The sequence below is a fragment of the Mesoplodon densirostris genome, chromosome 1, assembly GCF_025265405.1.
Source record: "Mesoplodon densirostris isolate mMesDen1 chromosome 1, mMesDen1 primary haplotype, whole genome shotgun sequence".
NCBI classification, from domain to species: Eukaryota; Metazoa; Chordata; class Mammalia; order Artiodactyla; family Ziphiidae; genus Mesoplodon; species Mesoplodon densirostris.
The window spans coordinates 18,099,707-18,110,889 of NC_082661.1; the positions used below are offsets into that span (position 1 = coordinate 18,099,707).

The 11,183-nt window shown below is 41.1% G+C and overlaps 1 non-coding gene across 1 annotated transcript; it reads right to left on the reverse strand.

The window, feature by feature from the left end:
* Positions 1–8,659: 8,659 nt before the first annotated feature.
* TRNAR-CCU (transfer RNA arginine (anticodon CCU)) lies at positions 8,660–8,732 on the reverse strand. Its single transcript has one exon. It is a non-coding gene; the product is annotated as a tRNA-Arg (tRNA).
* Between the last annotated feature and the right edge of the window lie 2,451 nt (positions 8,733–11,183).

An 11,183-nucleotide genomic window follows, 5' to 3' on the forward strand; every position in this document is an offset into this window, starting at 1 on the left:
CCTTTAATTTAAAAACAGATAGTGAGCCCCATCCACCCAAAATGGGCTCAGAGATCTGCCTGCAGGCTTCACAGAGGCAGCATCCTCTGTTCTTTAAGGGGATTGTCCTTCTACAAAGAACTTTCTCAAACATTGTTCCATCTGCTACTCACAAGACTTGTGGGGGGGGGCAAATATAATTATCCCCATTTGACAGGTAAGGAAACTGAGGCTTCAAGAGATACAGGTTGGCTCAGCATCACATAGCTGGCAATAGCCGGGCCAAGATGGAGATTCAAGTTTCCTGACTCCAAATCCAGGTCTTCTTTGGCTACCGGCTCCTGGGCCAATCCGACAATAGAATCCCCCTCACCAATTTTCTGTGATATTCTGGGGGTGTAAAGAAGATCTTGGCAAAAAGATAATTAGTTTCCTTTAAAGCAAGACTCACACCTCCCCTTCTGCTACATTGTCAAGTAGATAACACTTGTCTTCAAGGTCCATCCATTCCTCCCCCCAAATATGCTTCGGGTATGCCCAACGTTGTCTCCCCAATTTATCTCCTTCCTCACACCCCCCTACAAAATAGTAGCCAGGGTTTCTTAACCTCAGTGCTATAGACATTTTGGACTGAATAATTCTTTGTTGTGCAGGGCTGTCCTGTGTGTTGTTGGGTACTGAGCAGCATCCGTGGTCTCTACCCACTAGTTGACAGTGGAACCCCACCCCCAAGTCGTGATGGGAAAAAATGTCTCTAGAAACTGCCATATGTCCCCTTTTGCGGGTGGAGGAGGAAGCAAAATCACCACCAGAGAACCACTGCTGTGCAGTGAACCCCCTCTCTGAAAGGAATATGATAAAGTCACTTTAGTAAGTCAGTTCTCTAACCGGTGAAGGGGGACCACCATCCCCTCTTCCGCCAGCCAATCAGGACCTGTATCAGAACGGCCTGGGGAGTTTTTTCAAACTGTGCCACCTCCCTGGTGAGAACCTATGCCCTGCACAAGAGGACATCTTGGTCTCACCAGAAGTGTTCAAATTTTGGCTCTACCATGTACGAATATGTGACCTAGGACCAGTGCATAAATCATTCTGACTTTATTTACTCATATATGAAATGGGGGCATGATATCTACATCTAAGTGGTGAGGATTCAATGAAATAACGTGTACACTTACCCTGATCACAGAGGCTTTCAATTGGGCAGATTTCCTTTCTTGCCTCCCCTCTCCAGATGGAGATGGAATGCCCGGATTTAGCCCAGTCCTGGCACTGTGGGAGGACTCAGTACATCTTAGCTCTTATCACTGTTATTCTACCCCTCTTAGTGACTCTTCTCAAGATTTGCTGCATTATAAAAAGGCAAGGTGCCTGCACTCAAAACAAACACATCTGGAATGGTGGCTTTCAAGCACCAAAGACAAGCCAGGCAGCAGACTCGTTAGGGTCTCTTTGTGGTGCTGTCCATCAGGAGGTGGGTAGCCCCACCACGAGAGTGTTTTCAACCAACCTCCTCTCCCTGTCCCTCCAAGCAAGTCCCTCCCACCCATTTAGGCAGTGTGGCAGTACAGATTTCAAAAGCTCTCAAGGCTTCATCTCAATTGTCTAGTAATTTAATAATAGGCAGCCCTTTGCAGACACTAATTAAGCAAGAGCAAGCTCCCTGGTGAGGGAGGCTGGCCACCCTCCCACCCCTGGCCCCAGGAGAATTGGTTTGCCTGGAGCTAAAGAAAAAAGAAAGGAAGGAGCTAAGTCAAAAGGGAAGAGAGGAATTCCAGGTCAGAGGACTTCAGGGGCTTGGTCCAGTGAAGGTGACCACTGGCCGCTCTGGGCTGGAGCATCTCCTGTAGACGAGAGGCTCTCCTAGTGTTTCTATTTCTTAGGGGAGGGTGTCAGAGACCCCTTTGCCCATCCAAAGCTAGGTTTAGTCTCTCCCCAAGATGCACTATCACTTAAGTTTTTGCAAATACTCTCTAGACTTTTTATTAAAATTTCCTATCCTAAATAATCAAAAGGGGGGTGAGAGGGATAAATCAGGAGCTTGGGATGAACACACACACTACTGTGTATAAGATAGATAACCAACAAGGGCCTACTGCATAGCACAGGGAACACTATTCAATATTCTATAACCTATACTAGAAAAGAATCTAAAAAAGAATGAATATATGTATCACTGGATCACTTTGCTATACACCTGAAACTAACACAACATTGTAAATCAACTATACTCTAATAAAGCTAAATAAAAAAATAAAACTTTAGGGACTTCTCTGGTGGCACAGGTGTTAAGAATCCACCTTTCAACGTAGGGGACACAGGTTCAAGCCCTGGTCCGGGAAGATCCCACATGCGGCGGAGCAACTAAGCCCGTGCACCACAACTACTGAGCCTGCGCACTAGAGCCTGCAAGCCACAACTACTGAGCCCTCATGCCACAACTACTGAAGCCCGCCCAACTAAAGCCCACGCTCTGCAACAAGAGAAGCCACCAAAATGAGAAGCCCCCACAATGAGAAGCCCATGAACTTCAATGAAGAGTAGCCCTCGCTCGCCGCAACTAGAGAAAGCCCGGGCGCAGCAACGAAGACCCAACACAGCCTAATTAATTAATTAATTAATTAATTAGTTAATTAAATGATAAAATAAAATTAAAACTTTAAATTAAAAAAATCATAAGTAAAGTTTTACGTTAGTTGAGTCTTTTACTGTCTTAGAAGCACTTTCCAGTAGGCAAGCACTAGGGTGTGGAGATGAGCCACATAGGTTCTAGAATGATGGCCTTGAACCTGTCAATGCCACTCACCAGCTGGGTTGCCTCCAACACAGTATTTCACCTTCCATTTCCTTCTGCATAAAATGGAGTTAGTAGGAGTAGCTCCTGTTAAAATTATTTCCATTTTACCAATGAAAAAATCGAGACTGGGAAAAACTGGACCAAACTAACTCAAGTCAATAAAGGCTTCAGTTGGAACCCAGGACTCCTGACTCTTCATATATCGCTCTGCCGCTCTATTAAAGCCTCTAAAACTTTCTCTTGAGGTATAGCATTCAAATAGTAAAGTGCAAAAATCTTAAATATTCACCCTGATAAATTTTTAGAAATGGGCACATTCACATAACTACCATCTAGATCAAGATAATAGAATAGTACTACCAAAACAACAGAAGCAATCTTTGTGTGCCCTCCAAGTCAAGATCCGCACCCCCGCTCCAAAGTACGATTGCCAGATTTAGCAAATAAAAATATCGCTTAGGACATACTTCTAATAAAAAATTCGTTGCTAATCTGAAATTCAAATTTAACTAGGTGGCCTGTATTTTATCTAGCAATCCTACCCCGAAAGCAACCACTGTTCTGATTTTATGACGCTAGAAGAGTTTTGCCTATTCTTGTCCAGAAATGGAATCATATCTTATTATACTCTTTTATTTCTGGCTTCTTTTGCTTAACATTATGCCCAAGAGAGTCAACAATGTAGCAGTAGTTCATTTTCACTACTGTATAGTATTCCACTGTATACAATGGAATATAAATTTATAATATACAATGAATACAAGTTAGTCATTGTATATTATAAATATATACATATACAATGCATATGAATTTATTTAACCAATCTACTATAGATGCAACTTTGGGTTGTTTTTAGAAGACAAACAGAGCTACTATAAACATTATTCTTGTATATTCCTTTTTGTTAATATCTGAATGCATCCGCATTGGGTATAAACCTAGAATTAAAATACCTGTGACATCAGGGTGTGTATGTGTTCAGCTTTAATGGATGGTACCAGATTTCTCCAAACTTGTTGAACCAATTTATTCTAGAATGTGCAGAGAACTTCTGTTGCATCACCTGGTATTGTCAGTTTCCCCCCCTTTTATGGTGAGGATATAAGGAAATTTGCACTTCCCTGATGACTAATGCTGTTGAGCATCTTCGCATGCTTACTGGTTATTTAGATGTCTTCTTTAGGAAAGTGCCTGTTTAAGTCTTTTGCCCGTTTAAAAAAATGAGTTGTCTGTCTTTTTCCAATTGATCTGTAAGAATTCTTAACATGTTCTAGGTATGAATTCTTTGTCAGACATAGGTTTTGCAAATAGTTTCTCCCTCTCTGTGGCTTGCCTTTTCATTCTCATAATAGTACATTTTGATGAACAGAAGTTTTTAGTCTTTATGGTTATTGCTTTTGTGTGTGTTAAGAAATCTTGACCTACTCCAAGGTCACAGTGATATCCTCCTATCCAGTGATTGCCTTCTAGAAGAATTTTCATTTTGTTTTTCATACCTAGAACTACTGGATTATGGTATGCACAGTTCTTTTATTCTTTCTTTCTTTTTTTTTTTTTTTGACTGCACCCCGCAGCTTACAGGATCTTCCTTCACTGACCAGGGATCGAACCTGCACCCTTGGCAGTGAAAGCACAGAGTCCTAACCACTGGACCGCCAGGGAATTCCCTGTACATTTCTAATAATTTTTAAATTATTTCCCAACTTCACAATCCTACAGAATCTACATTCATGTTTGCTAATATCACCATTAAATAGTTCCATTCACTCCAGTCATTACTAAGCATCTTCATATGTGCTAAGGAATTGTGCTAGATCCTAAGAATTTAAAACTTGAACTCAGCATGGCAGTCATCCTCTCAGAGCTCCCAGTGTAGCATCTTGCTCTGTGTGGTCTGCCTAGATCTACATGTGGCTGCTGCCACACCCACAGTGTCTCTTCACGTTCCCTTTAGGGGCAACGTCCACTTAGATTTGCTTCTACGCCAGGGGCTTCGTGTCTGTCCTTCAGAGTCTGGGCAGGGAGAAGGAAAGCATGCTCACGAGTGCTACTCCTCTGAGGCAGCTCTGATTGGAGGTTCAAAGAGAGAGACTGAAATCTGGATCATGTGTACGTTGCAGGTCCCTGTGCCAAGTAAGAGCCTTGTCAAGTCAATGGTGGCAAAGATGCACTGTCCAGTCACCTGGAGTGCCTCGAAAAAGCCTGGGGCAGCTGAAATGTTGGTAACAGGACAAGTAATAAACTATGAATGACTTTTGTGGTACCTGATTGTATCATAACTGTTTGGTTTGCTGGACTCACTAGCTCTTCCCATAAGTCATCAGTTACACAGCTAACACCCAGCTACCAATACCTTAGGCAGGAGATGGTGGTGTGGATCCATAAAGGAACGGCAATCTCAACCTCAATTCCAGTGTCCTTCAGACCCTTGGTGCTGGTCCAGAATGTAGACCTTTAAATAAGCCTAGCCCACTCCCCTTGTACCTTGGGGTCTTGAAGACTCTTCTACTTTATTCCCAGTAATCATCCAGAATGCTTTCCTGGTTCCTGACCCTCCTGTTGGCCCATGCAAGCCCCTTTTCTTGGGATATATCAAATAATCTTGATTTCCTACTGGGCCCAGGACCCTCGTTGGGGATTAGGGCTCATTATCTGATTCTTCCTACCCCTGGCCACCTCAGATTAGAATACCCCACCTTCCCCAGTGAGCCCCAGCCTCCAATATTGACCTCCGACAACACAGACTACTGTCCCACCCAGGCCCATCACAACTTCTGTGAGAGATGGAGTCTAGACATTGTGGGAGAAGGGAACTTGCTCTCTAATTTTCCGGATATAGTCTTCCTCCAGTTTTCTGCACCAGCCACTCCCTCCAGGGAAGAACCTGAGGTACTCAGATGATGCCTTCCTACCTAGGACTCCCTTAGCCGAAGGAACTGTCCCTGGGTGGCAGACACTCTTACCTAAATAGATGGGGGATTCCAAGCACGGGGGGTCAAGTCACAGAGTTGAAATGCAAATGTGGGTTCTTAATGTATTTTAAAGAACTGAAGAAAGGCTGAGAGATTTTTCTGAGACCGCTTTTTTTACTTTTAATTTATCTATTTATTTTTGCTGCGCTGGACCTTAGTTGCCTTGCGGCACGCAGGATCTTCATTGTGGCTTGTTTTTCAGTTGTGGCCTGCGGGATCTTTTAGTTGCAGCACGTGGACTTCTTAGCTGTGGCACGTGGAATCTTAGTTGCGGCAGACAGACTCTTAGTTGTGGCATGCACGCGGGATCTAGTTCCCTGACCAGGGATCAAACCCGGGCCCCCTGCATTGGAAGCACAAGGTCTTAACCACTGGACCGCCACGGAAGTCCCCTGAGAACACTTTAAACATGAACATCTATCAAGAATTTCTGACAACACTGCTACTTGTTTTTGGCTTGATGGTGGGGCAGAGAGGTAGGCTTCTATAATGACCAGGCTAGGAGAAGAAAGAAACCTTTACTGGACTTTGTAAGGAGAGAAGCTGAGGGGTACAAGGCTAAAGGAGTTTCTTGGAGCAAACAAAGCAGCCTGGCTGAAGACCACAGAGAGGTGGCAGGCGGGCCTCCAGGACAGACTGACCAGGATCGAATAGGTTCGATCCCTATTGCAGGCCAAACACAGGCATTTAAAAGGAATTAGGACTCCTGAGGGCAGTGTTGGGAGAAGAGGGCTGAGTTAACTGTGTCCTGTCCTCCAGGGTCAGCAGGTTCCGTTGGGAAACCGACAGGAAAGACCTGATTCCTTCAGAGACAAAGGACTCAGGAGGGTCGACTCCTGTGATCACAGCTCATAGAAGGTGCTGGAACTAAAGCAGACTGTTATACACTTGGTACCTGAGCCCAGGGGCCCCTAGCGACTCCAGGTTCTGTTTAACTCCGCTCTACTGAATTTCCACAAGATAAAGGGCCTGCCCTGTGGACTCAAGCTTGCTTTCCCTGGAAGCAGCTACAGGTGGCCTTATTAAGGAAATGCTTCCTCTGGGACATAGGGAGGACTCTTAGGAGGGAACCAAAGGCTTGAGATCTGTTTTGGAGAGTAAGTCAAGCGGGTGGATTGCACATGGCCCATTCATCCTCTTGAGGAAGCATACTACTACTGTTGTTGTTATTGTTATAAAACAGTCAATCCCACTGAGGAAAGGAAGGGAAAACAGGTGAGTGCTGTTTCTGAGAAATAGCTTTGCACATTGGACTGAGCCTCTTACCCCCGGTTGATCCCAAAGGCTTTCTAGGGCAGCCTGATATGGACATAATTTAGAGGGTTATGAATTCTGAGAAAAAACATTATATTTTTATTTTTACTGAACTCTCACTGAAATTTAGCATTTTCTTTTCTTTTAAATGTGGGCAACAAACTGTAGTAGTATTAGCAGTTACTGTGACACTTTTAAAAACATTACTAGCTTTAGGGGACTTCCCACGTGGTCCAGGGGTTAAGAATCCATCTTGCAGTGCAGAGGACACCAGTTTGATCCCTGGTGGGGGAACTAAGTTCCCACATGCCTCAGGGCAACTGAGCCTGCGTGACACAACTAGAGGGAAGTCCGCACCCCTCAACAAAGAGCCCGCACTCTGCAACAAACGATCCTGCATGCCGCAACTAAGACTCGATTCAGCCAATAAATAAATAAATAAATAAATAAAATTATTAACTTTATATTTAAACGTTGTTTTTTTTGGCCACAGCCTCTCAGCTTTCTGGATCTTAGTTCCACGACCAGGGATTGAACGTGGGCCATGGCAGTGAAAGCTACAAGTCCTAATCCCTGGACTGCCAGGGAATTCCCTATTTAAACATTCGTGTAATTATTTCATGTGTTACAACCAGCATATATTCCTTGTGTAGTGGACATAGTTTACAATAAAATATAATTTAAAAAACCAAAAATCTATAATTCTCCAGATAACTACTAGGCCCAAATGTATTACCCATATTAGGTAAACAGACTTTCAGAATAGAGAAAAGGAACCGTCTAACCCACTTTATGAGACTAACCTTAATCCCCAAACCAGGGACTTCCCTGGTGGCAGAGTGGTTAAGATTCTTTGCTCCCAATGCAGGGGGCCTGGGTTCAACCCCTGGTCAGGGAACTAGATCCCACATTCATGCCTCAATTAAAGAGCCTGCCTGCTGCAGCTAAGACCTGGTGCAACCGAATAAATAAATATTTTTTAAAAAAAAAAGAGTTGTGAGGTTGGAGAAAACTTAATCTTAAAAAAAATATATCCCCAAACCAAAACTAGACAATGACAAGGCATAGAAATAAAATTTCAGATCATCAGGCTCTGATGATGTAAGACTCACTTTCTCTATTTCTTGGCTTTGTTACTTGGTGTTGGCAACTGTGACTTTAACGCTGCTAAAAATCACAGTTTCATGCCATGTTATAATGGTTATGGATACCTCAAAATAGCATTTATAGTCATCATTAATTATAAATTATAGTAGTTATTAGATTTGCCTTAGTAAAAAAGCACATAGGTAATTATATCACATTTTTGTTTTTAAAAAATATTTTGATAGCTGCATTTCAAAATAATTGGGCTCTTTTGTAATCCTACGTGTATTTTTAAATTATTTTTCATTTTATCATCTTTATTGAGGTATAACTGACATGTGATAAACTACATGTATTTAAAGTGTATAATTGGTAAGCTTTACATACTTACACTTGTGAAATCATCACCAGAATCAAGTCAGTGAACTTTTTTTTTTAAGATATTTATTTATTATTTTGGCTGCACCGGGACTTAGTTGCAGCATGCGGGATCTTTGTTGCGGCACGCCGGATCTTTGTTGCGGCATGTGGCGTGCGGGCTTCTTAGTTCTGGCATGTGTGTGGGATCTAGTTCCCAGACCAGGGATCGAACCCAGGCCCCTTGCATTAGGAGTGCGGAGTCCTAACCACTGGACCACCAGGGAAGTCCCAAGATGATGAGCTTATAAAGCACCCCCAAAACTTTCTTCGTGCCTATTTGTAATTCCTCCCTCCTGCACATCCTCATACCTCAATCCCAGGAAATCACTGAATTGATTTCTATCACCATAGACTTGTTTGCATTTTCTAGAACTTTATATAAATACAATCATACAGTATGTACTTTAAAAAAATCTGCCTTTTTTTAAAACCATTTAAAAAATTGAAGTATAGTTAATTTACAATGTTGTGTTAGCTGCAGGTGTAAAGTGATTCAGTTATACATATATATATTCTTTTTCAAATTTTTTTCCTTTATAGGTTATTACAAGCTATTGAATATAGTTCCCTGTGTTATACGGTAGGTCCTCTTTGTTTATCTACTTTATACATAGTTGTGTGCATATGTTAACCCCAAACTCCTAATTTGCCCCCACCCCCCTGCTATCCCCTTTGGTAACCATGAGTTTGTTTTCTATGTCTGTGAGTCTGTTTTGTAAATAAGTTCATTTACATCATTTTTTTAGATTCTACATATAAGTGATATCATATGATATTTGTCTTTCTCTGTCTGACTTACTTCACCTAATATGATAATCTCTAGGTCTATTCAGGTTGCTGCAAATGGCATTATTTCATTCTTTTTTATGGCTGAGTAATATTCCATTGTGTATATATACCACATCTTCTTTATCTATTCATCTGTCGATGGACACTTTGGTTGCTTCCATGTCTTGGCTATTGTAAGTAGTGCTGCTGTGAACATTGGAGTACATGTATCTTTTCGATTAGAGTTTTCTCTGGATCTATGCCCAGGAGTGGGATTGTAGGATCATATGGTAAATCTATTTTTAGTCTAAGGAACCTCCAGACTGTTCTCCATAGTGACTGCACCAATTTACATTCCCACCAACAATGTAGGACAGTTCCTTTTTCTCCACACCCTCTCCAGCATTTATTATTTGTAGACTTTTTAATCATGGCCATTCTGACTAGTGTGAGATGATACCTCATTGTAGTTTCGATTTGCATTTCTCTCATAATTAGCGATATTGAGCATCTTTTCATGGGCCTGTTGGCCATCTCTACGTCTTCTTTGGAGAAATGTCTATTTAGTTCTTCTGTCCATTTTTTAAAAATCTGCCTTATTTTATTCAGCATAACTATTTTAAGATTTGTCTATATTGCTTAGTGTATCAATAGTTTGTCCTTGCTTTTTTTTGTTTTTTGTTTTTTCCTGAGTGGTATTATATTCTGCGGATAAACATCAATTGTTTATCCATTCACCTGTTGATGGACATTTGTGTTTCCAGCTCCTGGCTATTACAAATAAAGTTGGGTTGAACATTAGTGTATAAGTCTCTGTGTGAGCATAAGCTTTCATTTCTCTTGGGTAATTACCTGAGAGTAGAATGGCTAGGCCAAAGAGTAGCTGTGTGTTTAACTGCTTAAGAAACTGCCAAGCTTTTTCCCAAAGTGATTGTAGCACTGACATTCCCACTAGTGGTGCAGGAGAGTTCCAGTTGCTCCACATCTTCATCAGCACTTGGTATGGTTAGTCTTTTTCATTTCAGACATTCTAGATATGAGATGATATCTCACTGTGATTTTTGTTTGCATATCCCTCATTGAATAGAAAAAATTTCCTTGCTCCTGAAGGGCTTCCTTTAACATTTCTTGTAGTATGCTGGTGATGAATTCTTCCAACTTTTGTATGTCTAAAAAAAAGTCTTGATTTCCCTTTTGTTTCTGAAATACATTTTTGCTGAGTATAGAATTCTAAGTTACCAGTTGTGGGGGTTAATTTGTTCTGCTTTCTTTTTTAGTTTCAGTACTTGAAAGATTTTGGTCCACTGTCTTCTGCTTGTATTGTTTCCAACAAGAAGTCTACTGTTATCCTTATCTTTGTTTCTATGTGTGTAGTGTATCTTTTATCTTTGGCTGCTTAAAAATTTTTATCACTGATTTTAATCAATTTTACTAAGATATGACTTGGTGGTGTAATTTTTTTCATGTTTCTTGTGCTTGGGATTTGTCGCACTTCTTGGATCTTTGGGTTTGTATTTTTTAATCAAATTTGAAAAGTTTTTGATCATATTTCTTCGAATATTTTATCCTTTGGGAATCCCAGTTACATATTTTTTGGCTGTTTGAGATTGTCCCATAGCTCAATGGTGCTTTGTATATCTTTTTTTAAAGATATTTTTTCTCTTTGTGTTTTATTTTGGATAGTTTTCAAAGTCCACTAATCATTCTTCCGCAGTGTGCAATCTCCTATTCATCCCATCCACTGTATTTTTCATTTTAGACATTATAGTTCTCATCTCCAGAATTTCTAATAGGGTCTTTAAAAATATCTGTCTTTGATATCCCTACTTAACATTTTCAATCTTTCCTATAGCTTCTTAAATATAACATTTTCTTGTTTTAATGTCCCTGTCTACTAATTTTATCAT